At 38.1% G+C, this 14,206-nt stretch overlaps 1 protein-coding gene across 1 annotated transcript in view; it reads right to left on the reverse strand.

Annotated features, from left to right (window-relative positions):
- fcho1 (FCH and mu domain containing endocytic adaptor 1) overlaps nucleotides 1-4,880 on the reverse strand; it is a 55,237-nt gene extending 50,357 nt beyond the window's left edge. Inside the window, exon 1 of the mRNA XM_080032382.1 lies at nucleotides 4,791-4,880. The gene's annotated coding sequence lies outside the window, so the exon portion shown is untranslated. The remainder of the gene's footprint in view (nucleotides 1-4,790) is intronic.
- Nucleotides 4,881-14,206: the final 9,326 nt, after the last annotated feature.

Raw genomic sequence — 14,206 nt, forward strand, 5'->3', positions numbered from 1 at the left:
TAAAGCACGTCAAGCACTGTGCTATGAAAGCCAGAAGATGCATGGCGTATTCGACACATCAAAAAGGAAACTAAAGTAGCTCATGACATCAGGCTCAGTCAAGAGTTTGCAAGACAGAGTAAACCAATCCACACATAACATATAAACACATCCTGATTTACAATATTGAAAAGACGGGGTACTGAGAATTGGTCCGCACACTCTATCCAATATATACCGCTTTCCTGCAATCTAAAGTTACTTATACTGTCCGTGATAAAGGATTTTGACCATACCACCCAACCCTACAGTCAACCTGTACTGTTGATGTCTGAAGAGTAGTCAAACACAGACAAGTGCTTGTGGTTTAGTTCATGCGTTGTGTGCTGAATGGCTGTAGTGGTGGTCTTGCAGATGACATTACCAGAAAAGAAAATCCCCCGTTTGAGTATGAAAACAGCCAGTGAGCACGAACAGTCAGTCTGAAACCAACACCTGCCCTCTATGACCTTAAATAACTTCTACATTCAAAATGACTTCTACTTTGCACACACACACACACACACACACACACACACACACACACACACACACACACACACACACACACACACACACACACACACACACACACACACACACACACACACACAGAGAGAGAGACACACACACACACACTCTTCCGGTGACCACACTACTAGCATCCCGATATACCCAACAAGCTTTACACATTGACACTGTCCAACTGTCCCCTCCACTAATGCCTTGTTGGCACGGCTACAAACCTGCACCACAGCATGTCACACAGTGCGAGGTCCCTGCTGAGATATTGGGACTTAGAACTATGCTGCAATATGTCACCATGAAATATGTATCATCAATCTTTTTGGTTCAGTGACAAACAATGCTAGCACTTAGCCTGGAGCTCACTCACTCAGCCTATTGTATACACCCAAGCTTCCTCTCTCCAAATGGCCTTATAAGATTCGACTTACATTTAAATCTGGGGTATATGATTTGGGGAGAAAATAGCAGTTGGGATAGAGATTTGAATCCAAATACCTCAACCGCTCCACTTGTTCTCTTTGGTCCCTCCCCTATGACACGCTCTACACCAACAACGTCGGTGCCAAAGTGAATGGACAGTCCCAACAGCCAATAAGAACAGAGAATCGGATTTTTTTTTTTTTCAAGAATCGGAGCCTCGCTCTGATTGGTCAAAGTGTACCGCTCATGTTCACTTTGACCAATCAGAAATCCTATACACCAGCTTTAATGTGTACTGTTAGGTTTAAGGTTTGGCGGTTCAACTTTAACCAAATCCCCAAAAATGTATGTCACAGCAAAATCACAAGCCGGGCTATGCCACAAAGTACAAGTTACTGTGATAAATATTATACAAGAGAGGGAGACCGAGTTAGACACATTAGCCCATGCTAGCAGTTTTGTGAGGCTGTAATTATGGTCATAACTCATTCTTTGACTGGATGATGGGACACAATGAGAAGACAGAGGCTCACAAACATTTACATAGACAGAAGAAGTGAATTATAATGATGCTTCCTTTTTCTGCATCCCATTTCCCTTGACTGACTGACTGACTGACTGACTGACTGACTGACTGACTGACTATCTCGGCATTGCATTAGGGAAAAGGTATATATTTTTTTTTTAATTTTCAAGCTTTCTTGTAGATAGTACCGAGTTGAAATGGAGAGACAGAGAGAGAGAGAGGGGGGGGATGACCTGCAGTAAAGGTCCACGGGTCGGATTTGAACCCACGACCACTGCAATGAAGGCCGGAGCCAATATGGTACACGCTCTATCCACTACGCCACCGGAGTGCCCCAAGGTCTTACTTTTTAACAGTATTAGTCAGGCTTAGCTTTAGCCCACCAACAACCCTTAACTTAGCTCGGTAAGTTACTGTGGAGACATTGGTGATCCCGTTTGTATAGTACAGGTGCAAGTCGCTGACCTTTTTAATTTATATGACTTTTACCATGGTTACTTAGATAGGGTCTCACAAAGTTTCGAATGATTCAGATAAAAAAGGTGAAGTGAGCGATATATTTGTATTAATATATACGTGTTAAAATCGCTCTATATTCATACAGTGATCACTTATATAGTGTGCGACAGAGGGATTGTGTGTGTGTGTGTGTGTGTGTGTGTGTGTGTGTGTGTGTGTGTGTGTGTGTGTGTGTGTGTGTGTGTGTGTGTGTGTGTGTGTGAAGATGCAAATACTGTCTGTGGCTTCTGCTGCTTAAAGCGAGTTCTGAAATTAAACATCCATCACACTGCCAAAGGGGAATTCCAATCAAGCAGATATAGTGGGTTGACTTGCATTTCCTAACAGTGATGCACCGAAGCAAAAAAAGCTTGTACTGTGCAGCTCCGGAAAAAAATGAAGAGACCAGTCTGGATTTTTCTTAAATCTTCATCTCTACATTACTTATTGAAAATGCTCTTAATGACAAAAGAATTTATTGGAATTTGGTAGAAATGTTGTCACTAGTTTATATTGTAAAGCCAAAATGTTCATTCTACTCAAACATATGCCTATGAATAGTCAAACGAGAGACACTGATGATGATGGTTTCTATAGGCTTTTGACAGATATTTTTAACCAATAAAAGATTAAGTCGAGTCAAACATAGTGAATTCATTGCACTGGCTTGCTACTGGATAGACAAGCTGCATTGTTTACAAGATTTCATCAGGTTATAACATGCAGTACAGGCTGAGTAACTGTATCATGCATCAAAGATCAAATCATGGTTGTTGAAGGTTTTTTTTTACCAGCAGTCTACCCAGTCTCGTATTTTTTACTGCGAACTGGAACTGTAAACTAAATTGCCCTTCTTGGGATAAATAAAGCTTTTTCTGATTCTGATTCTGATAAAGCGTTGAGGCAAATGTTCACGTGCCTCTCTTAAATATCGTATTTTTGATCAGCCCTCCATGAGTAGTAAAACGAGTGTATTTTGTTTTTTAAATAGAACGAAAAACTAAAAGTGAGTTTAATGATCCTCCCAGGTAGTAAAAAAGTTTGGGTAACACTTTATAATAACTATCCGTTGTAACTCGTTAATAGATCATTAGTAAACTCTTAATTAATGATTATTAATGATTTGTTAAGTGTTTGTTAGCAGTTTGTTAAGGATTTATAACAATGGTAGATAGTTAATAGCTTAATAATTGAATCAGTTCATCTGGGAGGTAATCCGAGATACCGACGAGGCTGAAATAGGCTATAGACTATACACAGTGCATGGGCAACTGAGGGCAGCCCCATTTTCAAATATTTTTAAATAAGCTCAATACACACTGTGCATGCCATAGACTTGAACGTGACGTGATCAGTTAAGCTATTAACTATCTACCATTGTTATAAATCCTTAACAAACTGCTAACAAACACTTAACAAATCATTAATAATCATTAATTAAGAGTTTACTAATGATCTATTAACAAGTTACAACGGATAGTTATTATAAAGTGTTACCAAAGTTGGTTTACAAGAGCAGGGTGTACCCACCACCCAACAGAGGTAAACAAACAGCTGCCTTACCACGAACAACATTTAGGGTTATGATCATATGTAGGACAGACCTGTTCATGTTTTGACCATAAATGTTTACAGGCGTGAATGAACAGCCCTCTCTTCATCTAACCTGGAAAATCCTAAATTGGGTTTCAAGTGTGTGACGTCCGGCAATAAAATCCAAAATGGTTCTTAATCTGTCCGTTGGCTCAATATGAATAGTCAGCGTTAACTCACTTTACTAAGTTATACACCAAATGCAGTTATAGTGTCACAAGCTGAGCCTAGATGTTACATCTGCATGGCTTGATAATATTATGAGCTTTAGGTTATCAGAAATATCTCTGTATCAGCATAGTTCTATAAGCAATGTCTGCAGCACAGTAATGCCAAGATGGGGAGTTGGATCAAGCTTTCAATTTGTGATATAAGCGTGAAAAAATTGGCATGAGCAGTCTCCATGGGTCACCCAAAATGAAAAAAATTAAAATAAAAAAAATGTTTTATGAAAAAAACCAATAGATTTCTATGAGAAATTTGAAATGGGTTGACATGGGTTCACATGAGAGTTCAAACTTCTCAAGTAAAAATCCTCACTACTAGTACAAAAGACATATAGTTTTAGGGTGTAGAAAGACCCATTTGACCAGTGAAAATGAAATATATTCAACTCAATAACGTATTGACACACCCCTAAACACATCACATAAGCTCCAAAAAATAACATGAGTAAGCATCAGGTGACAACAGTAACCTCTGAGTGGGAGCCAGAGGGTCAGATGAAATTATGTCAGTAGGACAATTTTTTAAAAATACCGAATTTAAGTCAGAAATATCCAAATCTAGTCAAATAAAACCATGCACAGCCTTGGCAAATTATGCCAAGTCAGAAGCCACCTATATAGATATATTTTATAGTTTTTGTTAAGAATGGATATTAGCCTACATACTAAAGTTTAGAATATAGCCTAGATTTACATAACGCTAAAAATTTTAAACTTCATACATTCAGCCCTGTTTGACTGTCGTGAATTTCTCTTTTCAACGTTTGCAAAAAAAAAAAAGTTGTCCTCCGTTCGTTCATATGTCAAACAAACGTCTGCTGCCAGTCTCAATTCAACAATGTCACTCACCAAGCCATGCACACAGATAGTCAGCAACTCGATATCTTTCATAGCCTAGCGTTAGCTCTCTCTTTCGTGGCAATTTCTGAATTTAATTTTACGTTACGGGCTGTTTAAGAAGTGTAGGTATCATTAATTACCTGTGTAGACTTTTCCAAATGCGTTTATATTACATTTTCCATCCCCAATGTTGTTAAGGCAGCCGCGGTCAGTCACTTGTGGTGTGTGCAGCTTCAGCGGTTTGATGATAGTAGTAAAAATTTCACCAGACACTTTCCAGTGTGCGCGCAAACTCCCGCCCAGCTCGACGCTGATTGGCTACCAAGCCCGTCAGTCAGAGAAGAACATGGAGTAGGCATAGCAACCGCGAGAAGGTGGGACTTAGAGCGAATACCAGCAGCCTATTGGGTATTACTTTTTAGGGAAACGCCCACCAAAATGAGATAGATAGATAGATAGATAGATAGATAGATAGATAGATAGATAGATAGATAGATAGATAGATAGATAGATAGATAGATAGATAGATAGATAGATAGATAGATAGATAGATAGATAGATAGATAGATAGATAGATAGATAGATAGATAGATAGATAGATAGATAGATAGATAGATAGATAGATAGATAGATAGATAGATAGATAGATAGATAGATAGATAGTATGGAAGTATGGGTATTGGAACTCAGGGAATATATACCCTGTTATAATATTTAACACCAACAGACCCTTTTTGCGTACAGTCCATACTGCTGTAATTTAAAACCACTCACACATTCTCCTTTGTTCAATAGTTTTGTGTCTTTGGGGCGGACTTGTCCTTTAGTCCCAGAAGATCTGAGTTCTGCTGCAACTCTCAGCTCTTTTAAATCAAATCTGAATTATTTTTTGTTCCCCTTTTAACCTGTAAATGTTTTATTTTTATTCATTCACTTTTAAATGTTTTATTATATTTTACTTTCGCTTTTATAATGTTTATTCTTAATCTTGATGTATTTCATGCCCCTGTAAAGCACATTGAATGGCCTTGTCTCTGAATTGTGCTATAGAAATAAACTTGCCTTGCCTTAGTCGCTCTAATGGCTGTCAAAGTCCCTTGGTGTGATAACTTAGAAATATATGGCTCCCTATACTATACCAGTGGCCCTTAACAGTTTAATACAACACAGCTGCAGTATGGATTTTTCTTTAGAATGTCACTGGCACAATGAATAATCTTAGTTATATACAGCTACGGATGTATACAGGTCGATTTATGACACACCCTTTTTTTAGGCCAATAAATATGCATCCTATTCCTTGCTGGGTGTGAAAAAATTACCAATTTGAATCATACTATTCTATACTATGTTTGTATATGCTTGGTCCAACATTTAGTGTAGAAAATGATTCATGGTTTAATGGGAAATCAATAAAATTGCTAAACAAGGAATAACCACGTTTCTACAAGAAGAATTTGGTAAAGACACATCCCAGGTTACATTTATTAGAATTTTTCGGACGTACATTATGCATGACTTAAGTTGAGTTATCTTAGTCAATTAACACGAGGTACATTGAAAACGGTCTTTTCTCATATCCCCTCTCAAGTTACCACACTTCGGAAGGGGTCAGAGCGCAGGGTCAGCCATGGTACAGCGCCCCTGGAGCAGTTTGGGGTTAAGTGCCTTGCTCAAGGACACAATGGTAGAGATGGTGGGCACCGTAGATGTTATAGTAGCCACCTCAAGTTTAACACCCTCCTGTCCGGTGCTGGGGATCGAACCAGAGACCTCATGGTTACTGGGAGGAACCAGAGACCTCGTGGTTACTGGGAGGAGAAACCAAATACCTCATGGTTACTGGGAGGAACCAGAGACCTCATGGTTACTGGGAGGAGAAACCAAAGACCTCATGGGGGAGGAACCAGATACCTCATGGTTACTGGGAGGAACCAGAGACCTCATGATTACTGCGAGGAGGAACCAGAGACCTCATGGTTACTGGGAGGAACTAGAGACCTCATGGTTACTGGGAGGAGGAACCAGAGACCTCATGGTTACTGGGAGGAACCATAGACCTCATGGTAACTGGGAGGAGGAACCAGCAACCTCATGGTTACTGGGAGGAGGAACCAGCGACCTCATGGTTACTGGGAGGAGGAACCAGCGACCTCATGGTTACTGGGAGGAGGAACCAGATACTTCATGGTTACTGGGAGGAGGAACCAAAGACCTCATGGTTACTGGGAGGAACCATAGACCTTATGGTTACTGGGAGGAGGAACTAGAGACCTCATGGTTACTGGGAGGAGGAACCAGCGACCTCATGGTTACTGGGAGGAGGAACCAGAGACCTCATGGTTACTGGGAGGAGGAACCAGAGACCTCATGGTTACTGGGAGGAACCATAGACCTCATTGTAACTGGGAGGAGGAACCAGAGACCTCATGGTTACTGGGAGGAGGAACCAGAGACCTCATGGTTACTGGGAGGAGGAACCAGATACTTCATGGTTACTGGGAGGAGGAACCAAAGACCTCATGGTTACTGGGAGGAACCAGAGACCTCATGGTTACTGGGAGGATGAACCAGAGACCTCATGGTTAATGTGAGGAACCAGAGACCTCATGGTTACTGGGAGGAGGAAGCAGAGACCTCATGGTTACTGGGAGGAACCAGAGACCTCATGGTTACTGGGAGGAACCAGAGACCTCATGGTTACTGGGAGGAGGAACCAGAGACCTCATGGTTACTGGTCGGCCCCTCTTTCCTCTGGGCCATCCTACCACCCTTATAGACAAAGTACATCTTGAATCATAATAAGACAGTGTGTCCATCACACTAGCTCAGAATGTATTTCAGTGGAGTTGAGTGACAGGATATTGCAGCTCCATTAGAATCAGTTAACATGCAGACAGCAGTGGATATGGCAGGATTCACACTATGTTGATTGACAGTTAGGAGGTGAAACAGTCCTCTCCATCAATTTTTCAACAAGGCCTGTAGCTTACATATGGATCATTTTATTTTTTTTTTTGCTCTGAATTGTCTGTTAAAGTTAAAGCTCTGCAGTTTGAAAGTGGGTGCAGCAAAAATACACTCTGGTACTCGGATTCGAAACAGTAAAAAAAAAATATATAAAACAAAATAAAAAAATTAAATAAAAGTAAATTGCAATGAAAAAATAAAAATAAAAATATAGATAAAAAAATAAACACGTAAAAAAAAAATAAAAAAAAAATAAAAATATATATTTTTAAATAAATGAAATAAAATATCCATAGCAGTAACAGTTGTCTCTGTCTGTATTGACTCAGGAGGACACAGAACCATGCTGCACATTCACAGTAATAGGTAAATAGATCTTTAAAGCAAATCTCAGTGCTTTGCTTCACACACAGGGTCCTAATATAATGACTGTCTAGTAGACTCTAAAAGATTGATTACAGGTCCAAAGCGAAGGAAATAGTCTTGAACCAGTGGCATTTTATTTTAAAGGTCCCCTATTATGCAGAATACACTTTGCTTGGTTTGGTGTTTCATCATTAATATGGGTCCCTAGTGTGTCTACAGACTCCCAAACAGCTTCTAGTGAAACCCAAATAAAAATTCTGAAAATCAGCATGGTATGTGACCTTTAACAACGAGTAATACATCATATATACATTTACATTTATACTGTATGTACCGTATTATACATTATACGGACCTGCTTGGTGTCTGCAATAAAGCTTTATTATTATTATTATTATTATTATTATTATTATTATTATTATTATTATTATTTATTTTTTATTATTATTATTATTATTATTATTATTATTATTATTATAACACTGGATACACATTTCTTTATCAAGGTATCAAATATGCATCTACAAAGAAAAATATTTAAATAAAGTATTAAAAAAGGAAAATATCAAAAAAAGGCAAACCTTTCAAACTGGCTACCTAGGTTTTGTGTGTTTATGTACATTTTAATATCTGCTAGCTACGGACATTTTGTTCCATAACATTCTCACAACCAGGTAGGGGATTTAGAACAAGTAGTCCTAAGTAAGTAAGTAAGACTTTATCAAAAACAAATTTAAACATACAGTTACAAAGTGCTTGACACACTAATAATATAAGTGTAGAAGACAACATTAAAATTGTTATAAAAACACAACACACATAAAGTGCTTGGGGCTGAATATATGTGATTATTTACATATCAGCTAGGTATGGACATTTAGTTCCATTACATTCTCACAACCAACTATATAAGTAAGTAAGTAAGTAAGTAAGTAAGTAAGTAAGTAAGTAAGTAAGTAAGTAAGTAAGTAAGTAAGTAAGTAAGTAAGTAAGTAAGTAAGTAAGTAAGTAAGTAAGTAAGTAAGTAAGTAAGTAAGTAAGTAAGTAAGTAAGTAAGTAAGTAAGGCTTTATATATATAGACATATTTGTAAACATAGTTACAGAGTTCTTCACACACAAAATAGCCTATAAGTGAGAAAGTAATATAGAAAAGTAAAAACAGCATTGAAATTGTTATACAAACCCAACACACATAAAGAGCTTGGGGCTGAATATCTGTGCGAAAAACCCTCAGATTTAAGCCGTAAAATGCATCAACATGTGGTATTATCCTGGTGCCTTGGTTGACACTGCCACACAAGCACAGCAGCTGTCACAACTTCCTCTTCACATGTCCTTTCAGGTGCTCTTTCACATCAAAGACTTGAGTGGTGGGTGGCCCCCATAGATAGTGTATAAAAGGTGTCCCCCTGCTGGAGATTTATATATATATGCAGCTACAAATTAAAGACCTGTCAGGAGTTTTCTTAAATCTTCATCTCTACATTACGTATTGAAAATGCTCTTTGTGACAAAAAATTAATTGGAATTTGGTAGAAATGTTGTTTGAATACCAGTCAGTTTACAGAGTCTAGCCTGTGTGTTTAGAGCAGATTTTTTTTTCAGTACATAACAAAAACATCGGATAAAAGCACATTACAATATTGTCTTATGTTAATCAAGGTGTTGATAGGTGCTTATAAGGTGCTTATAATTCCATACTAAAATGAAGTCAGCGCTTAAATGGCTATAACCACTGTTGTCTGTATGTCATTGACTTTTTATATGTGTGTATGTTTGTGCTAAAGGGTTATTGAAAACTAAAAAAATATATATATGAATCATAATAATAAACAATCAAGACAGCGTGCGGTGGAACAGACTGTCAAAGTCAGGGAAGTCACTCACAGCACTAGGTTCACATTTCCAAGGCAAGGCAAGGCAAGGCAAGGCAAGGCAAGGCAAGGCAAGGCAAGGCAAGGCAAGGCAAGGCAAGGCAAGGCAAGGCAAGGCAAGGCAAGGCAAGGCAAGGCAAGGCAAGGCAAGGCAAGGCAAGTTTATTTCTGTAGCACAATTCAGTCACAAGGCCACTCAAAGTGCTTTACAGGGTTTAATACAGTACAGTAATTAAAATACATCTAGTATAGAATAGACAAGGCAGGATATCTGTGATGTAATGACCTTTGTAAAGCACAAAACAACAGACAAAACAAGACTTGGATCTAGAGTAAAGTGTATGTGTTATAGGCCAAGTGTAGAAAGACATGCATGGGCTATAGGCATTTTGGGGGGATGCGAGGTATGTCCCCCCTCAATATTTAGAAGAGGTGAATAAGTCAACAAACCCCCTTCTCTAGAAATGCAGTATTTGAAACTTAATGTACCTGGGGAGGACCACTAGACCCTCCCCAACCCCCATCCCCAATGCAACCAATGTACACATCAAATGTAACATAAAAGCTGGTTGGCTGTACACAAAACATATATTTCTGTCAACATTCTGATGAACTAGTGAAATGTAGAATAATCTTTTAAAGGTGCAGTGTGTAATATGACATCATCAAGAAAGTTCTACAAAGTTCTAGAATGCAACGCTCCCTGGGTAACCCCAACCCTTTCGAATAATAACAGAAGCTACAGTGGCCTTCAAGGACAAGAACGATTCTAAATTTTAAACAATGCACCTGATGACATTCCAACTATGACACTTTCAAGATGGCGGCACTAGGCCTTGGTCCAAAATATGCAGAAATATGGACATATATGAGACCCTTTCTAAGGAAAAAGTAAATAATAAAAAAAAAAAAATTCAGTTATTATGCACTAAATTAAATGTACTTATGGATATTATAATTACTTTCTACAAAATCTGCTAGGAAATAAAACCCAAAATTCTACACACTGCAGGTTTAAGCCTTAAATCCTTCGTAAATATCTCGAAAGAGCTGTAGAATTGAATGATGTACCACCAGTCCGTGCCACCTGTTGCTGTGTCTATTCTTAGCCTGTGTGAGTGTTGCTTCAGACAAACAGTCCATACGCTCTGGTTTGTCTCCCTCTAAAGGCCCTTCACTGATCCACTGATCATGTTTCACTCACATCAATACACTGCAAACATAGACAGTCTGACACACAATATGCCATACATTATTCATTGTTTCTTTTGGTATCTTATTTATTTATTTAATTAATTGTTATTATTTTTTTAAACATCTTTCATTACAATCTATTATTAATGTCAATAGATATAATTTTTATTTATTATTATTTATTATTATTTATTATTATTATTATTATTATTATTATTATTATTATTATTATTATTATTATTATTATTATTATTATTATTATTATTATCTTGTTTATTTTCTCTTGCTTGTCCGAAATGTGTTCACGTAGTTGAGTCATGTCCCCACGCAATGGTGTGTGTGTGTCATGTCTCTCCCTGTTTCATCATGTACTGCTTCACTCAATAAATAAATAAAGAAAAAGATTGAAAAAATACATTGTGACAGGCATTTGAATGAGAATTAATGCCCTGTGAAATACCTAAAGGATAGGATAGGATACTATTCGCTTAACCCACAAATAACTCAACAAGGTCTTTCACAAGCACACATAATGAAAAGTAAGATAAGATTAGATAAGGGCAGAACTCCAAGTTTTGCATGTTTAATCAAATAGTTTAAATAGTCTAGAAAACTGACGCCATAGTCTTATGGCCAGACATCCTTCCTCAGCCTTAACCAGCAGTAGAGGGCGTGTAGCAATACATAAATGGCCATTTAATTAAACAAGCCAAACTTGGACAGCTGGCCTTATCTTATCTTATCTTATCTTCGTTTTTATTATTCCTACAGTATTCCTACAATGAGTCTTTCTAAACTCCCTCATAACTGACATTTTTTTCTGGATGACTTATTTTTTACAGCTTACCGATCTACTTGCTTTTCTTCCCTTTAAAAAAAGAAATAAAGCTAAAAAGCTATTTTAATCCACAGTCCTTTTCAATGAATTTAAATGATGGCTTCAATTGTACCATGGCATTTGTTCTTATTATTTCATCCTTATATACAAATTGTATTAATATTATTGATTAATGCATAATGTTCGACCTAGTAATAAACTATTTCTCAGTCAATAATGGTCAGCAGATGGCGCCACATACTAAAAGACAGCTGTGTGTGTGTGTGTGTGTGTGTGTGTGTGTGTGTGTGTGTGTGTGTGTGTGTGTGTGTGTGTGTGTGTGTGTGTGTGTGTGTGTGTGTGTGTGTGTGAGAGAGAGAGAGAGAGAGAGAGAGAGAGTGAGAGAGAGAGTGTGTGTGTGTGTGTGCCTTGGTGCCTGTGTGACTGTGTGCATGTATACAGTACCACTGTGTGTAATGTGCAATGTGTCACTAAGAGAAAGAGCACGTAATAAAACACATCAATATTTTTTTGGAATAACTTTTGTTGAGCAGTCCTGGGAAGTCCAGAGATGACCAAGCAGAGTGCAAAACAATACAAGGAAAAACAGCACTGAACAATACACTCTCCACTTCCTGGGTACATGTGGGTTAAATCGTATGAATAAGGGTGTATATTCTATTATCAAACACATAATATGGGCTACTGTACATAGGGGCGTTTCTTAAAGGTGCAGTGTGTAGATTTTATTGGCATTTTTCAAACAGACTTAGAAATGAAATATAATTCACAAGTAGCCCATGTTTAATGAATGTACAGTATAACAGCTTGAAAATAAAAGTATTTTTTTTCATTTATTTCCTTAGAATGAGCCTTTTTTTTTTTTTTTTTTTTTTAGATCAAGGCCGCAATCTTGCACTGCCATGATTCTACAGTAGCACAGAATGGACAAACTTAATGGCCCTGCACATTTTTTAAAGTGGGCGTCCTGGGGAAATGCACCTGTTGGAAGATGATGAAGAAGTACTATAGAATGAAAAACTAAGTGCATGCTATTTCAAAAAAACTTGTTATACAACCACATTCTGATATTGAAGAATTTCAAAAATAACTAAAACATACACTTTTACGCTCAAATCAAAACACTCACACACACACACACACACACACACACACACACACACACACACACACACACACACACACACACACACACACACACACACACACACACACACACACACACACACACACACACACACACACACACACACACACACACACACAAACAACAGCCCTTTTTTTTTTTACTATAAAATGGGCCATTAATTGCAGATAATGTGATAATGCCATTTCGGATCAGACCATACTAATGGAAATTCCCAATAGGAATTTCGGGTTCCAGTTTCAGTCTCAGTCGGTAACTAATGGCGCCCCCCCCCTCTCCCCCCCCCTCCCGGTGACATACGCCTGCTAGGTATTTAAAACCCTGTCTGGACCAGTTTTGACAAATACCTCTGTGCTTTAAAGGTGATATTTCCAGCAAGACAAAAGAGTCAGGAGAAGTGTGCAGGCGGGCGGATGTTTGCTCCGGGCATCAAAAACTATTTACTTACAATATTACGACTGTCACGCCCTGGTTACCATGATGCACAGTAACCTATAGCAACAGTGCTGCCAAGGTGAGACACATTACAGGTGAATAGGGGGAATATTTTTAAAGGGACACTGTGTAACATTTTAAGTAGTTTATTAGCTAAAATCAATATCCTCATTCTTAAATATGTCCTCATTGGTGTAAAATCACCTCTCTATAGAAATCGTCATGAAACTTTGCCAGTTGATGCAAACATTTGCGTCTCTTTTTATAAAACAAAATTAAAATGTCTACTTCAATTTTACAACATATTATTTCATAAATCATAAATTGTAAGTGGTTTAGAAGTTGAGAAACACACACACACACACACACACACACACACACACACACACACACACACACACACACACACACATGCAAACGCACAAGCACACACACACATGCAAATGCACAAGCACACACACACACACCCACACACACACACACACACACACACACACACACACACACACACACACACACACACACACACACACACACACACACACACACACACACACACACACGGTATTCCATTGTGTTTGAGGTAGTCCATATGTGACTCACACTGACAAGTTTGCAGCGATCACCTCGGCCTTTTATGACAGAAATTCAGACACACTTCTGATGCGTAATGATTTAGACATTCATCTTTCTACCGATCCCTTCCTCCACTCCTGTATTACTCAATGTGT

The sequence above is a fragment of the Ammodytes marinus genome (genome assembly GCF_949987685.1).
Source record: "Ammodytes marinus genome assembly, chromosome: 8".
Lineage (NCBI taxonomy): Eukaryota > Metazoa > Chordata > Actinopteri > Uranoscopiformes > Ammodytidae > Ammodytes > Ammodytes marinus.